This window comes from Camelus bactrianus, chromosome 33, assembly GCF_048773025.1.
Source record: "Camelus bactrianus isolate YW-2024 breed Bactrian camel chromosome 33, ASM4877302v1, whole genome shotgun sequence".
In the NCBI taxonomy this organism is placed as follows: domain Eukaryota; kingdom Metazoa; phylum Chordata; class Mammalia; order Artiodactyla; family Camelidae; genus Camelus; species Camelus bactrianus.
In genome coordinates, this window is record NC_133571.1 from 19,006,031 (window position 1) to 19,022,427 (window position 16,397).

Here is a 16,397-nt window from a genome sequence, read left to right on the forward strand (position 1 = left end):
TTTCTTAAAGTCCTGAATTTGGTACATAAATACCTAAGGAAAAGCAAGTATGTTTTTTAAGCAATCTGCCACAATGCTAATTTGATTTATACATACAGGTCAGGTAGATTAGTCACTCCCTGTCCATATCAGGCAATATCAACTTGCTCATTTATTTGCATAAATAAATAAGTTGGTTGTTAGGATAACTAATCATAAAATTAGGATTTTTAATATATTGTACAAGGACTTAAATCAGAGCTGCCAGGGAAAGATTCAACTGTTTTAGTCAGTAGACCTTTCTGCCTGTGCGCAAGAGAGCAATGATGTATCCCCAGTGGTCATCCTGGGTCACTTGGAAATGATTTGGGGAAGCAGGGCTCGAAATATAGCATGAAAAATCTCACCAAAGACTTCCCTTACTCTACACCACCCTTGACTCTTGCTTCCACTAGGCAGAAAATTGCTTTGTGTGGAAATATATTCATTTATATAGAAACAGATAGAAAAGCAGAAGTTGTGAATCACCTTATAGCTCATGGCAGCAGACGTGTGCCAAACTTGAAAAGCATATGACATAACAGATGGTGTAAGAGAAGCGTCTGCTAGGGACACACGTGTTTACAAACCTCTCACTCACTATAGATAGTTCATCAACAATCAGTAAATACTATGCATACATACACTTCACTGAATGGGTTTTTTCATTTTTTCAGTATTACATATCCCGGTGCACTTTTAAAGTGACTGGCCCATAAAATACTGGACCAGTAATTAAAAACAAGCTCTTCATTAAAAAGAAATAATGTTAAGCATGCTTAAAATCTGAAGAATCAAATCAAATAGTCCAGTGAAATATAAAATAAATAAAAGTATCTTCCTACTATTAAACTCAATGCTGACAACATGAAAAAAAAATTTTTTTAAAGACTTAAAATGTTTGAATTATATTGGTTTGTGGTTTTGCCATAATATATATATTCATTTTAGCTTTATAAGTTTGCATTTAGTTTATTTTATATATAATTAAATGAGATTAATAATAAAATTATATAATCAACATGGGGGTTTATAGGAATTCTTCCCTTTGAAAAAGTCACACATTATACAAGTGGTCACCCCTTTCTAGCAAAATGTAGGACATGTTTACGTCAGTTAAGACATTACGTTAACTAACCAAACACAGGGCTATTTCATTGATCACACACATCTTTGCAAATCTCAACTGAGAATGGGGTTGGAATGACAGGACAAGAATGACAGTTTCAAATACTAGATTCACATTCCCCAAAATCAAAAAGGTTAAAAGAATCTTGTAACTGCTACCCAACTCCATAGCCACCAAGACCACTTCCTTCAGAAAACTCTATAAATGCAATTCAACCAAGCTTTATACACCCAGCAGGAATATCTGAAAAATCTGTGCATTTTTAGAGTTGTGGCACAATGTTCCCTGCTGCCAACATGCTCACTATTGCTACAAAAATTACTGTGCTTTCCTTGAAAACCCAGATACCGGTGATGAAAATAGTCGTTAGGCCAACCTGTGGGGTAGAAGAAACAGATGGAATTCCCAACACTACCCAAAAATATTCAAAACAACAACAACAATAAATAGACAAACATCTCCTCTGAAGCATTATTACTGTCACTGCTGATGACAGAAAAGGAGCTACAGGACAAGGAGACTGGAAAGAGGCGCCTAGAGCCCCAATGTACCAAGTTGATTCCACAGCTCCTGGGCCAGTTCACTGGATGTCCCTCCACTGCTGAACCTCAGTCTTCAGTAGTCACTTGAGGGCTTATCCTGGCCACCAAGAAACAAAATTGGGGCATGGCTGGAGCGGGGCTGACAGCACACATAACTGGCCTTTCTCCAAGTCAAATATTTGCCTCTGATGATCCTATATCTATTCTATTTCTTTCTTTCTTTTTTTGAAACAGCTCAGGAATGGCACTTTATTGGTGGTCTTTAATGCTACCTATCCTGGCTAAGTATTTATCTGCTCTGACCATATGGAAGCCCACGGGCAAAGCAGGAAATTTGGAAGAACAGACGTAAGAGTCAAGCTCATTATTTAAAAAAATATATATTTATTTAAAAATAATGATGTATATATATGTGTGTATATATATATATCACCTAACCTAACCACTCTCTCTGCTAGGAGCCATGTCCTAACCAACTCAAGCACATACAATCAACTCTAGCTTATTCCCACACTTACAGCCTCGTAAAGTTGAATCCCTACTCATTTGATTTTGATTTGACAGTCTGCAATGCAGCGACATCACAGTACTGTTTTGTCAACTGTAAGCCCTCCTCCCATAGATAACATACCAGAGTGGCAAGAGCAACTGCTCACATTCCAGGAGCACCTACCAAGCGCCAGTCACTGTGAGGAGTCAGTGAGGAGGTCCAGAGCCTGATGAGCCACCGTTCCCATTATACAGACAAGGACACTAAAGCACACAGAGGCCGTGTCACTAGAAGGCAATGGAGTCTGGCTCTGACCCGGGGCACCCTGACTCCAGAGTTTACCCGAGTCTAAACCTGTCTGACCCGCTGCCTGAAAACTCCCAGGTTAAGAAAATTCCATTTACAGAAAGCTAATTCATTCTCAAGTCAATGACTTCACTGATCTGGAAATTCCACACGCTCAATTTACTTCAAATAAGGGGGAGAGGGTTCTTCCTCTACCCGTTTTCTACTAAACAGCATATGAAGGATGAAAAACAAGAAATGATCTTCTCTGGTTGGACGCAGCACCATGTGGAGACTAATGATTTAACGTGCTGCCAAGAACAACTGGCACTTTCCAGTCACACACACAATCTATCTGCTGGTAAGGAGACAAGGCACAAATGATACAGCAAAGGTCAACTGCAACACTCGAAGGCCCAGATATGCCATTACAAGTGTCCAAATCATTGCTGCATAGTGAGAGAGCAAGGGGTTGAAACTGCCTTAGGTGAAAGCCAAAACTTGCAAATAACTCAACCTCATTAGAAAATAAAGAGGAAAATTCCTTACAAGTTAAAAATTCCACTAAAGAATACATAACATCAAAGAAAAACATGTTAAGAAAGATGTCAAGATAAGAAGCAAGATCTCTAAAATTTCAAGAATTTAATCATGTAGAAGCCAAATTAATCTGCTGACCCAAAAATAGGATTTTAAAGCCACTTAACTATAACCTAAAAAATAACACACAAATTAATACATATTAACCACTACAAATAAAACTACAGTACAGACTTGGCTTAGACTTGGCAATTAGAGATCTCAACAAGTATTCATTCTTGTTCTGTTTTTCTCCGTTCAAAAAAGAAAAAAAAAAAAACCTACAGACAAGCCTCATCAATCATTAAGAGGGCCTGGTTCTGATATTATACGAGTCCTGTCAACCTTAATCAAATTGCTTGCCAGATCGTAGATAAGTAATGACTTGCTTAGGTTAAGCAAGGCCAGAGTTTTCCTTCTGTAGTATATACATCTCCAGAGTGAAAATAAACAGCCTCACACCTCTTACTGGGAGCTGGACTGCGCTGCTACAACCCAGCCTTCACTGCAGCCCAGGAGGGGAGCAAGGTTTGCCTTTAATATCTGTTTTTCTTTCTTTCTTCTCAATCTGGTCATCAAAACTATTATTACGTATCTCATTAAACAGTTAACAACTGTTTGTGATCTGCACTGAAAGAACACAAGCGAGCTATGCTCAAATGCTGCAGCATTAAAATTTCTTTTAGCCAGTACTATACAATGACATAAAACGGAAAGGAAATAGCTTACGATTGACAAATGCAATACTAGCAGAATCCCTTAAACCTGCAAAACTTGTACTCCTTTTCTAACATATCCAAGAAATGAAAAATTAAGTTTCGACATCATCTGTCATGCTCTGGACACAGGAGCATCATGGAATGAATGTGAAAAGAAAGAACAGTCGATTGATTTTATATTCATTCCACGAGCAAAGACACAAATGTAAAATGAGATTTATTTCTAAAAAGCCCCCTTTGCTATTTTCCTTACTGTGCGTATAATTGGAAAGGGCTTTCAAACTTCATTTTCAGGTGGAATATACTATTATTAGAGATTTTCTAAGCATCCAAGTACCTGCTCTAAAGAAATGTATTAGAAAGCAACCATTCCTGTGGCTGGGGGAGGGGGGGATGAAATGATCTCTTTAAAGAGGAAAGAGTTTAAAAATACAAGACACCTGGGAGTCAATTTTGTCTTAGGCAAATTCACGTCAATCTCTCAATATCTTCCATTAGGTCAATAGAATCTAGAATGCAGATTCCGTGGCTTACAAATGTCAAAGACAAAAACAAACAAACAAACAAACAAAAAAACCAAGCAAACAAAATCTTAGAATTTGACTATTTTATTCTATTCCTAAGCAGACAAATGTGCAAATATAACCTAAATTAAGCTTAAAAACAAAGACTACAAATGACCTCCTCTTCTACCATTAGATATTTTAAAGCTCACCCAACTTTGAACATTAAAACTCTCGTATCTGATACTAATGTTTAATCATTTATTGTCTTCATGATTTCTGTTCTCATGAAAACTTTACTATCTCATACATTATTGTGAACAGAAAAAAAATTTGTAAAACATTCTGCAAAGTACAAAGGACTCTAAAATTATTTAAGAAATGATCGCCCTCAGAAAGAAGCTAGGAGAAAATTATTCTGTATATGGAAGAAAAAGAACCACAAGACAGGGGTTGTAACTGTTGAAGGGGCAAGTCCTCAGCCAGGACTCAGTGAGCACGGGGAGGATCCTGGTCCCTGGCGTGCCTGTCAGCGGCCCGCAACGCCAGGCCGGACAGGGCTTTCCTTCCCAGCCCTCTGGAGGCACCATTCTGAAAGTCTGCAGGGCTCTCAGACAAGGGCCCTGCTTTGCCAAAGCAACATTTCATTCCTTCGTCACCATGTTACTGTTACATTGCCCAAGTAAACCCGCGGACCTTCTAGGTGAATCAGGCACAAAAGATGCTAGCATTTCTCAGTGAATTAGACTTTTACAAGCAAATGGGGACTCTGTCTTTCTACAATATGTCAAGTGAGAAGATTTTTTTTTCCAGAAAACTCGCATTTCAACATGAAGGGGGAAAAAAATTCTTAATAGCACGAATGAAAAACACAAAACTCAGTTTCTCATTCTTGGTCATTGAAGGCCTCGGGAGTTTAATCTGCAGTGCCTGGTCCATGACCAGCTGACATCTATAATGACAAGAGATTTGTACAATAAGGAGTGGAGAGGAAGCATGGATCTGATCAAGTGTTAAAATCTTTGTTCCACAGGGCTGACCATTTCCTTATCTTTCCCCTAACAATCTACCTATCTGGAAGAGAAATCCCAAAAGTAACACGTGGACAATTTTTCTTTAAGATAATTTGTTATTTTCCTGTGGGACGGGATACAGCCTGGACTTACAAAGCTCACATTTAGAAACCCACTATGGTAGGGAGCTACAAGACTCTTGTTAACATTAGTAACATGTGTATCTAGTCAAATCCCTGAGCTAAAATTTATTTGATGCTGCAAAAAAACCCCGAATATCAAATCTCTGCACAAGCTGTATTCTATGATTAAAAACCCCACCGCGGCTGCTGTCACAGAGACAAATGTGAAATTATTTTAAGACCTAACCACTGTGACAATAGCTCTTTTAAAACGCATCCTTAAACACAAAAGAAATAACCAATAATGACAATTTTGTTTGCTAACCTAATAGGAGACCGCAGTTAACAACTCATCTTAGAATGACTCAAAATTGGCTTTAGTTAGCCATGGGATTAAAAAAAAAAACATCAGCTCTAAAATGTATGATGAAAATTATATGAAAGAGCTTACACAGTTCTACAGTCAAAACATAAATAACTTAATGACTAGAGCTTAGATTTAGGAACTCAGGGTAGAAGTCTGATGTTTGTTTTTGTTTTAATCTCAAAAAAGACTCAGCCATAAGTGTGCCTAGTATTCAACAAATAGAAACCAAAAGAACCAACTCAGAGATTAGAACCGTTCTAATCAGATCATAATACGACTTGAAAATACATTCTTAAGAAGAAGTATATATTTAAAATTAGGTCTAAAATGTCTTTAACCCATCAGTACTATAATCCTCCTTACTGGAGAACAAAACCTGTTCATTTCATTTTGGAAGAACATTTAATGTTTAATGGAAGGAACAATAAAATGACGTTGTTTTAAAAAGTGATCACAGTAAGAAAGATGAGCCCACAACATAAATTACAGGCACAACATAATGGTAAAACTAGTGTCGGTCTATTCAGGAGTTTTAATAATCTATTAAGAACTATAAAAATATCTTCTTGGGGTTTAGCAGCCCCAAGATCTATTGGAATTACTGCTCAGATGCAGAGAACTCTGGTGTATGAGTTGTCACTAATTTCACAAGAGTGAACAGGGTAAACTGCCCAGGAGGAAACACTAGATTCAATCAAATGATGTCACTTTCCTGGTGTTTATAAAGAGGAATAAATAGCACCTTTCTTATAAAAACTACAATCACACTCATAACCACAATCAGGCATTCATTCACTCTCACAAGACCGTTTTAATAGCTAATTGTCAAACTTTCTGAATATATTGCAAGCTATGGAACATCAAGCCAGATAATGAAGTTTAACTTCACTCCAAAGATGAGCATTCCTCGTACCCACTCTCCTAGTCACCAACCTGAGAGGAAGTTTAAACTACTGAAATAGCAGTGAGTGATAAAACAGTATGTCCGTTCCAGCTGAAACCATGTTCACGCCCTAATTCTTATTGCCTCTTATTCACTGTGTTATTTTGTTGTACACACGCCCTGGGGCCAAAACCATGAAAACAAGCCAAAATAAATGGGCAAGAAAAATCTTATCCCTAGCTTATGATGCTGTTTTTTTTTTTCATTGGGATACAAGAGGCTGCCAAATTCTGATGTCACTACAGTAATTTCATGGCCTGAGAAAAGCATTTTGTCCGTTAGACATTCATCCTCCTTGCCAATTTCACCTCCAGGTAGTGTGCACACTCACTGAACAGTCATCAAATTATAGTAAAATAGAAAATGCTAATTACTTTTACTCTGATACCTAAAAAGCCAGTAACTGTCAGAAATTTCCCTGGCAAGAGACAGAGTGCAGAATGAACTTTTTACAGGAAAACTCCTGTAATACTGAGTATTTGAAAAACAGACAAAACATGACATCAGCTCTCTGGACACAAAGTAATGTTGCACATAACTAAAATATACATTTTAAATACGTAAAATGTTTGGCAAGCATTCCAGTAATAATGACAGTGGATGTCCCAGTATCTTCAATATTTATTATGTTTTCTTTATCTAAAGCTTACTTTAATCTTCATCACTTGAAGATGTGGTCTATCTGAACTCGACATGCAGAGTTACTGATCTCACTGGATTTAGAGAAGAATTGTGTGTTGAAATCATCCATGGGTCTAGAAGTGACAGCTCACCAAGTTGCTATTCAGTGTGGTCCACCCAGCGTCATCAACATCATTTGGAATCTTGTTAGAAAGGGATAGTCTTGGGATTCGCCCCAGACTTTACCAACTCAGAATCTGCATTTTAACATCCCTCCCTGCCAAGAAACTCAAACGCACATTAAAGTTCGAGAGGTGCTGCTTTAGGACTCGGATACATTCGGGACATCTGGGTGTCGTATTTGTAAGGCAGTGCAAGGAGAGGGGTGAGAGGGATGACTGCATGTAGGGGAAAATCACATCATCCTTCGGGAGTAAGAAAACGATGAGACAGACGTGTACACAGTGACGACAGTATCAGCGTGAACACGAGAGACGTGTTCACTGCCTGCAAGAGACAAAGGACAAGGTGTATTCAAGGAAGTTTAATTTATAAATTAGGCACAGAAAGAGATTAATAATAACCAACAATAAAACAATTTTAATATGCTGTAATAAAAGTTGTATGAATGTGGTCTCCCTCTGTCTCAAAATATCTTCTTGTACTGTAATCATCCTTCTCACAATGACGATGATGAGATGAAGTGAGGGGACGGATGCAGGCATTGCGATGTAGCGATAGGCTAGTGCTGACCTGACGATGCGTCAGAGGGAGGACCATCCGCTCAGGGTGATCCTGGATCGTGGAGCCGTGATGACATGGACAGCTGGATATCAGGAACAGAACCACATTGAGGGTTTGAGGATCTTTGGGGGGATGGCCCGCGATTTCATCACACTACTCAGAACGATGCACAACTTAAAACGTACAAATTGTTTCTTTCTGGGATTTTCCATTCAGTATTTTTGGATTGCGGTTGACCCGGGTAAATGAAACTGCAGCAAGTGAAACCTGAGGTGTGGCGGGTGGCACTGTAGGTGGTGCTCAAGGAGCACAGCTCCCCCACCAGACCCTGCTTCGTGCAGTCCTACAGCAAAGGCCCTCAGAGGTCGCGTGATCCTGCGTCTCACCCAAGGCAGAGACTCTTTCCACACTGTCTTCTGCAAAGGCCACTAGAACATATCAAGGCATAAGGAGCTCATGCCCCTTCGAGAGAGCGTTTTTCACAAGGCAGCTTTATTTGTCAACAGTTCTTCCTTCTTTTGAAATAAAATCTGCATCTTTTGAGTGCCCCTACGGGACAAAAGATGAATGGTATATCACTACTTCAACACTCTCTACCCTCATTAAAATCTTGGCCACTGGTGCTCTGATTTAAGAGAAAAGGGGGCAACCTGCCCCTCTGGAGTCCAGAGGATCCCATCCCTACACTCGGCTTATGTGAAGAATGACCTAATGTCCAGGAGCTATGAATAATGAAATTTAATAAAATTAAAAATGCTGAAAAAGACAATGCCTGCGGAGAGATAAGTGGGCTATGTCCAACCAGAACATCCAGAAAATCCCTCATCAACATTTCCAAGAACAGAAATGCAAGCTATTGGGGGAAGGGTATACAGCTCAGTGGCAGAGTGCATGCTTGGTATGCACAAGGATCAATCCCCAATATCTCCATTAAAAATAAACAAACAAATAAAACCTAATTACCTCCCCCTAAAAAAAATTAGTAAAGAAAAAAAAAAAACAAAACTAGACCCAAAAAGTCAGAGAAGGGAGAAGGGAGAAGGAGACGAAGAAGAAGAAGAAGAAATATAAGCTATTAATCTCAACCACAACCCCCTTCAAAATAAAATTTTAAAAAGCCAAACAGCACTTCTGGTTCATCGACATCATCTTGTATTCTTGTTTCACTGTTTGGTGAAATAAGTTTTATTCTGTATATTAGGGAATCCCAACAATACAAACAGAAATTTCAAACATATAGGCATAGCCTGACAGCAACTGTTAAGAAGGTTAGTTGCCAAAATTCTTCCTGATTTAAGTGTGAGGTCTTCAAAATTTTCCTGTAGTATAACATCCTTGCTCCATTTTCTTCCATTATTGATGGATTTTTCTTTTTCCAAGACAGCATTGTACTGTTTCGTTTTCTTCTAGAATATGGCACTAATGCTGGGCTAGTGGTTACTTCTGTTCAATTCTAAGTATTGCTTATGGCATTAAATCCTAAGCACGGAGGATATAAACTACCTTAGATGTTCTTCTCTGTTTTGAGGCTCCCTCCCTTCCTTTCTAAACACACACAAAATGAACGTGGTTATCAAAAGATTTGCTTTATGGAATTGTGACTGCAGGTGATTATATTACCTGCAGCCCAACTTTGTGTATAAAAATAAGGTCATGGCTTTTTCTCTAAGACAGTGACTGGGATCTGATTTGCTAACAATTTCGGAAGAAGTGTTGTTATTTTCTGGTTTTCCCAATGACTACACACCTAATGGGCCAATAAAATGAACCCTTATGAATTTCAAAACATGTAAAAGATGCTAAAACAATTTAAAAAGCATGAATTACGCCCGTGCACAGTAACAGAGATGGATCTCAGACATGTGCAAGTGACCAGTGCAAGAAACCAGATACAAAAGAGAACTTAGTGTGCAAGTCCATTTTTATAACATTCAGGAAGAAGCAAAATTCACGTATGGTAAGAGTTGTCAGAATCGTTCTCTACTGGGGGTGGTGCGGTCTGGGAAGGGGCACCAGGGAGCCTTCCAATGACAGAAATGTTCTGCATCTTGGTCTGGGTTATCACACATACGTGCATATATAAAAGTTCATCTGGCTATTCGTGGAGTACACATTAACTGGACACTTGCGTACATTTTTATATTATACCTCAATTGGAAGAAAAAATGCAATACATTGTTTCCCAGTGTCTTTTAAGTTTCGATTGCAGAATGAAGGAAACTGTAACACACTGAAAACTACAGCCGCTACACGCACCCACATGACTACTAACTTCTGAGAATTCCTCATTACTTCATCTTCAAAAGAAATCACTTCTGGATCAAAGTTATCTGACTAACATGTACAGGACGAGTTACTTAAAATAGCAGCAGCTAACATTCATAGAGGTTTGACTAGATGCCAAGCGCTTTACTTTCATTATCTCATGTAATCCCCACAACAGTGGTAACTGATACTATTGTTATTATCCCCATTTCACGGATGAGGAAACCAAGGCTTAGGTCAAGATCACTGCCCCAGCTCACAAAAATAAAAAGCGATCAGCTAGTCTATGACAAGAATAGCTGAAAAGCAGCTGTATGTCAGCTTCTTAATTCTGTTTATATTAAGCAACATAAAAATATGGCAACAAAATGTAAGCAGAATATATCTAACTACAGTAGCATAACCTGTGTATTCATCCCCTCTCAAGTAAGATATGAGGAACTTCAGAATCCCTTAATTCTATGATTAAAAGGCTCATCCCTGGTTCACAAGAACTGAAGTCCTAACTCACATTCCAACTGATATGCAGCAGAACAAAGTGTGCTTTGGGGTAGTTTTTTATTATCTCTGGCCATCAAAATACATCACACAGCAAACTGCCTGAACAACTGTGAACCAAGACGGGCTCAATGCTAACCTTAGTGTTTACACCCATTCATTTCGGAGTCCTTTCCATTTGGCCATACTAGTAGGAGGTAAGCCCAGGATGAAGGTGGGGGAAAAATTAAACATATTCTCTAACAGGCTTCTTTATTTTCTAAACACTAAGTATTGCGAGGAGAATTTGGTAGACAGCTACATGGAAATAGGATGGAAAGAACTGTGACACACAACATGCTCTTAATTGGGAACAAAATATATCAAATTAACCATCAGATAGGCTACTGCATTCTGCACTAGTTAAAAACGACAAGCACTGGAATTCACAATCATTTTTAACTATTCCCGGAAGATGCAAATTGATTAACTACACTATCCAAGATTCAGAACTGCTCCTCCTTGAAAGAGTACACAAGAAACAAGCTGGGCTAATAGTCTGAAAAATCTTGTATCCAAAAATTATTTGGGGGCAGGGGAGGAGGGGCGGGGGAAGGAGGACACACTGATGTTTCTCAAAAATTCTGCTCCGAAGATTTTACAGAATATTTTTGGTAGATATATTTTCATTTACTTGTGGCTGCTGGCAAGTCTGCAAAGCGATGCCTTAAAAAATAGCAGCGACAGGAAAAAAAAAATCCTTTAAAAAGACAGCAGGAAAGAGAGATATACCCTAAATGAATTTAAATTCTGTAACAATAATGTCACAAAAACACAATTAAAAAATCACATAAAAGCAAAAGAGCAAATTCAAATATGCCTACTCCAACAAGTATTTCATCTCTGCAAAATAATCTGCTTCACAGAAAAGTCTGATTTTGCTCTCGGCTTGAAAAAGTTATTATAACAATCAAGCAGCTCTTGCAGGCAAGACCAAACTGTAACACAATTTTACATATTTATCAAAAGATCATTCAGAGAAAACTTACCCAGTCTGCAACGTGTATTAGCTTGTGCTTCGGAGGGAAAGCAGAAAAGTGACTTTTGGTACTTGCAGTGGTGTTCACTTCGGGGGAAAGACACATCACCCCAGCCGTGCTTGTAATTAAGTCCTGACTAGCAGGTTGGGCTTTTCTCTTACAAGATAAGCTGTTAAGTCATGCCTTGATTTTAGATCTGCTAACATATGGAGTCTTCTAATGTAGCCTCTCTCCGCCCCCCCGCCCGCCACCCGCCCATCTCCACTCCGCTCAGCTCCCTCTGCACACACACACATACACACATACAAAAAAGGCACTGCAGGGCAGAAATTCCTCAGGTGCTCGCTAATGGAATTCCCAGGGTCTTGGAGCCGCTTCGGGGATCAAGAGATCTCATCGCCCCTGCTGGGGTAAGGAGCAGCAAGTCTGTTCCATTTAATCAAATACAGAATGAATTTTCAGCTCTATTCACTAGCTTGTCTCCAGGGCTCTCAAAAGGCACCAGGCAGCTAGAATCACACACATGTGGCTCTTTTAGGCAAGTATAATTAGTTTGATTTTAAAAAGCCACATTAATAATATCACCTCAGGACCATTATTCAGGGGACAGATGACAATGATACTGTATGTTTTAAGCCTGACAATGGGGAAAAGAGCACAAACAATGAGGGAAAACTTGAAGGATTAAAAAAAGAAAAAAAACCAACAAACCAGTTTTCATTTAATTGTAATCCTATTTTTTAAAGTGACATTAAGTATGTTCCATATACCATCTCTTAACTCAATTGCAAAGAATTAAGTAAAGCCCTCCCCCCCACTGTCTTGAAAGTGAATTAGTACCATATACGCAACAAAAATTCATAAGCAGAATGTTTATAAATCAGTGACATGTTTGCATACAATATAAAAATTTAAATAAAAACAATAAAACCTTCTCTAATTCAAGTTAACAAAATTTCTTGAAAAAAGCACCAATCAAAAACCACTGTCAAGCCAAGTCCTTCAAAGCAATCTATACAGCAACCAGACTGCAAATTCCCTTTCTAATCTAATTAATTTCTATTAAGTAGCAAGATCATATACCTAAAGACCACCTGGCAGAAAACTCAGCTTCTCTTCTGATGTTTTGCCTTATTTACACTCCTTCACAGTACAAATGCTTATAACAAGGCAATGGCTAATGTAACGATGTGTTAAAAATAACAAATTTTTCACTTAATTATTTTCAATTTTCCTATCTCCAGCCTGATTTCACTAAGATAATGTTTGGCTACTGAAATCATTTCTCCAGGATCTCACTAAGAAACAACACCGATTTTGGTCTAAATGCCTGCATAAGAAACATTTCTAGAGAAGAAAAATTTTACTTCAACTTATATTTTGACAAAGCCATAAACAAAATCATCTAGAAAGTCATGAACGCCTAAGGGCAAAAAGTGGAAAAATAAGAAGAAAGCACAAGAACTAGCCAACAAATTTTACCTGATCTCTTTAGAGCACAGCCCTATGACAGGAGTTCCTATTCCAACAGCAACACTTCATCTTTATATATACCTTGCAGATGGGGATGGGAGAGGGGGAGGCGGGGGAGGCGGGGTCCTATCTTAAAGTGAACTTAATTCCTTTCATGCAAAGTCAAACCACCTGCAAAGAGGGCAAGGAGTAAGATTGATTTAGAAGCCAACCTACACAAGCTGGATGGGTCTGCTCCAAGTCCTAAGGGTTCTTTCTACTTCCCCGCCTGGGAGTCAGAGCTGTTTAAGTACTTTCCACAGAAGAGGAGGTTGATGAGAACCATGGCAATCAATCAAAGCATCCCAAGTGAGTTACTACACAAACAATAGCACAGTACCTCTAGTAACTGATGTTCCTGGTTGACTAAACTATTCAAACAAAGACAGATTTTCCAAAAACTATATCCGAGTTTTTGCATGCAAGTTAAACAATATACACTTGTGTGTGTGTTTTTTTAATAGAAATATAAATGTTTCTGCTCTACGCACTGCCAAACACACACCCAGGGCACGTCTTTACAAAATGAAACAGGTTTTCTCCATCCTTCTCATATAACTTAAAGTATGAAGCAGTTTATTTCAACATGTGCATAACAGAAACTACAGTACTTGGTGCCTCTCTGGGTTCCTAAGAATGCTTTCTAGTTAAGCACTAAATCAAATTTTCCAGAAATTTTCTGGAGTTTTCTTTTATCTTCTATTAAAAGTTGAACTACCCCACATTTTCAGCTAAAAGAGACTACACCCCAAAATGAGCTATAAAATGTAACAGAACGTTTAAACTTGTACTGAGAATAAACTCATTTCATTCTCCAGGCCCCTCCCCACCCTATCCTAGCAGGCACTGTCCACTAGGTATGCCAAGTGTCAGCTGGGGAGTCTGAGGGCTGTGGCATCAGTGAGGCACAGAATCAGAACTGGCCTCTTTCATCTTTCCTGGCCATTGGTCTGAGAATAAATCTCGTTACCTTTTAATCCAATCTTCTGTTTCTCAAGGTGTCTGATTTAAGACACAGAGGTTCTGTTAATGAGGTTCCCTAAATTCTAGATCTCAGCTAAAAAACAGCCTGCCCCTTAACGCACCTGCCACCCTCTGGAGACCGGACTGGGAAAGGCAGGCATTCTAGAGAAAGCTCCTTTTGGAGAGCCTTCCACCTGATTTGGTGGGGTTAGGGAGAACAATGAAGGGAAGGGCGAGAGAGCCTCTCTAACCCCCTCGGTGATTTATTACTGAAATTCCTAGATGTGGAGAGAATGCAACAAAGGTCTGGAAGCTGCAGAGTGAAATAAATAGCGAGCTGTAATGTATTTAGCAAATGATAATGCAGTCCACAGAGAGCTTTACAGAGGGGAAGGGAAAATACGCTCCCTGGGGCTGGGAAGAAACTGAGTCTGTGAAGGCAGAGAAAGATACATTGTGCAGAAAATTTCTCTTGATTCTCCCTACACATAAATCACTGTCTCTCGCGGGCGCTCCGCGGGGATGGAGGCTGAGAGAGGCGAGGGACCTCGCTCCCTTGGGAAAACGTGCTGGCGCCCCTTGCTCCCCGCTATGCTGCATCTCACCTGCTCTGGCGGATCATCGTCAAAGAGATTTAATCGTGTCACTGACACCTCACCCTGCCTCCTCCCACGAGGTGCCTCAGAGTCCCCAAGGACGCGGGACCTCGGGCTCCCCGCTGCGCATCCGTCAGCTGCCCTTCCCAGAGCCCGCTCGTAGCCTGGACCCCCATGCCCTCCGGGGCACGCCGGCCTGCCCGCCCCCGGACTTCGCGCTCGCAAGCCTCGTGGCCCCCAAGCGCGGTGTCCCCTGGCCACCCCTCCCTCCGACCCTGCGGTGGGACCCCACCCCCGCACCTCTCAGCGGGGCTGGCCAAGCCCCCAGACCTCCTGCGCGGCAGCCGGCTCCGAAAGCCACCCCCAGGTCATCCCCTGCGCGCTGGCGGCGGCTACGGCGGCGGCAGCGGCTGCGATCCGAACGGGCCCCTCCATGCACCGGCCAGGGCAGCAGGAGGGCGCGGCGCCTCGCACGCCGGGGCGGGGGCGCGGGGGCGGGCGGCGCAGGGTCCCCGTCTCCTCACACGGAGCCGCGCTAGCCGGGCGCCGGGAACTCAGGGGAGGGGAGGCGGGGGGTAGGGGGGGGCGGAGTCACCGGCGCGCGCCCCCGCAGCCGCGCTCCTCCCCGCCGAGGCGCGCGGGCGCGTAACCCGGCGGGCGCTGGGCCAGGGCGGAGCACGCGAGGAGCGGGAGGAGGGAACCGCGCCGCGGAAGCCGCAGCTCCGCGACGGCCCGCGCCGCGCCGGAGGGTGCGCGCGCAGCCTGCCAGATCAGCGGCGGGGGGATGGGCCGTACCAAGGTGCGCGGGGGTGGGGGGAGCTCCGTGCAGAACCCTCTCCTAGTCCCCCTCCTGTAGGCTCTGCAAGAGAGCCCGCCAAGGCAAGGAGAGGAAGTCTCCGCTTTGGCTTAGGATAGGTGAGGGGGAGCTGACTTGGCAGTTCCCGGAGGTTCCCGTAGTGCCTGCACTCACTTTCCCCTCACCCTTCCTGCCCCGGGAGAGGCGGCATTTCGGGCCGGCCCACTACTGGTCCGCACGTTCCCCTGTTTCCCCGCCCCGATCCCGCCCCCCTCCTCTCCGCCTAAGTCGTCTGCAGAGCCGGCCAGTCCATCCCTTCTCTTGGCTCTTACCTAGTGTCTGCCTTATGGTTCCAGCTTCCCGTCGCTTTTGGTTCCTTCGCCTTTTCACCACTTTCAATGTTTAGATTCTTAGGTCATTTTATCTGATTCCCCACCCTGCCCGCCCTGCATTCATTTACACTCAGGCAGGTAACATTTCTCAGAGACTAGGAGAGGCTCAGTGTCGCCTGGTGCAGCCAGGATGGCCTTTGGTCCCAGAGTCTTCCCAACTCGTCCTTTGGACGTGCCCCAAGTGACCTGATCTCACTGAACTTTAGTTGTTCAAACAGAAAAAGGGAAAAATAATCTATTTAAAAGGTTGTTGTGAAGCATAAATACGCTACTTAGTGGAA

The 16,397-nt window shown here is 41.6% G+C and overlaps 1 protein-coding gene across 7 annotated transcripts in view; it reads right to left on the reverse strand.

Moving 5' to 3' along the window:
* The window catches only part of CDON (cell adhesion associated, oncogene regulated), an 87,546-nt gene extending 71,367 nt beyond the window's left edge, over positions 1 to 16,179 (reverse strand). For 3 of the 7 annotated variants that reach the window (XR_012503880.1, XR_012503879.1, XR_012503878.1), the window contains exon 1: positions 15,229 to 15,511. The gene's annotated coding sequence lies outside the window, so the exon portion shown is untranslated. Of the gene's footprint in view, positions 1 to 11,866; positions 12,073 to 13,339; positions 13,368 to 15,228; positions 15,512 to 16,056 lie in introns of those variants that run through there. The other 4 variants (XM_045521693.2, XM_074357127.1, XM_010961670.3 and 1 more) reach the window with 4 other exon arrangements.
* Between the last annotated feature and the right edge of the window lie 218 nt (positions 16,180 to 16,397).